This window comes from Tupaia chinensis, unplaced genomic scaffold (genome assembly GCF_000334495.1).
Source record: "Tupaia chinensis unplaced genomic scaffold, TupChi_1.0 Scaffold000037_16, whole genome shotgun sequence".
In the NCBI taxonomy this organism is placed as follows: domain Eukaryota; kingdom Metazoa; phylum Chordata; class Mammalia; order Scandentia; family Tupaiidae; genus Tupaia; species Tupaia belangeri.
In genome coordinates this window covers 66,389-67,647 of record NW_006159474.1, presented here as the reverse complement: position 1 = coordinate 67,647, position 1,259 = coordinate 66,389, and the positions used below count along the sequence as shown (strand labels likewise).

Genomic DNA, 1,259 nt, shown 5'->3' with positions numbered 1-1,259 from the left:
ACCCCAAATAGAATCAATCCCAGAACATCTTCCCTAAGGCACATTCTTAGCCAGACTGTCCAAGACCACAGATAAAGACATGATACTATAACCAGCAAGAGAGAAACAGAAGTGACTTACAAAGGCCATCAAATCAGGCTAAACCAGACCTCTCATCGGAAACAATGCAGGCAAGGAAAGAATGGGAAGATGCATTGAAAGGTTTTTTTTTTTGGAGAGGTTTTCGCTGTAGGGCGTGTATGCTCGCCAGGCAGACAGAGAGAGACATAGAGACAGAAAGCGAGAGGGGGGATGGTGCCGCCGCAATTCCTTCTCCTCCATTCTCCTCTCGGGATCTTGGGCACACACACATACACACACGCGCGCCCGGCGTGAGTTCTAAGCCACCGGGTCTGGGACGCGAACTGCGGTCAACTACGTGGGAGTCCAGCGACATAGCCATTATACTAACTGCTGGTTCCTTGCATTGAAAGTTTTATGAGAGAAACAATTCCAACCAAGACTATTATATCCTGCAAGATTATGCGTCATATGGGAAAAAAAAGATTAAAATCTTCTCAGAGAAACAAGATCTGAAAGAATTTGCCAACACCAAGAAACCCTGAAAAAAAGTATTGTTCCAGGAAAACTAAAGAATTAACAGCCAGAAACAAAGAAATAAAAGGGAACTAAGACAATGGCCAACTTAAACGTCGGTATAGATCCTGTAACATCAATAATAACACTGAATGTTAATGGATTATATTCTCCAATCAAGAGAAACAGACTGGCCGAATGGATAAAACAACAGAAACCCTCTATCTGTTGCCTACAGGAAAGCCACCTCATGGAGAAATACATAGACTGAAAGTGAATGGTTGGAAAAAGCTTTTCCATGCAAATGGAAACCAAAAAAGAGCTAGAGGCAGTCGCCAAGGGAGCCCGCCAGACGCCATGGCCATGAGGAGCCGCACCTCCGAGCATGAGCACGTGGGGATAGGGCAGGGCCAGCAAGCCAGCTGGTGCAGCACTTCAGGGGCACCCTGGGCTTCAAGCCAGAGCAGTGCCGCCCGCGCCCGCTTCAAGGAGCTGGTCAACGCGGTCGCCACTGTGCACACTGACCCCGCCCACGGGCGCCAAGTGCGTGCACCTCAAGAGGCAGTTATGCGTGGAGCCACCCAGGACCGCGCCCCACGGGGAGCCCGCGGAGCCCGCCCGAGGCCCCAGAGGGCCCGGCCGGCCCAGGGAGGTCGGCCTGCGCCCTGCAGCCACGGCCCGGA

General features: G+C 51.2%; 1 pseudogene; it reads left to right on the top strand.

Moving 5' to 3' along the window:
• Positions 1-933: 933 nt before the first annotated feature.
• Positions 934-1,259, top strand: part of LOC102491491 (ankyrin repeat domain-containing protein SOWAHC-like) — a 1,517-nt pseudogene continuing 1,191 nt past the window's right edge.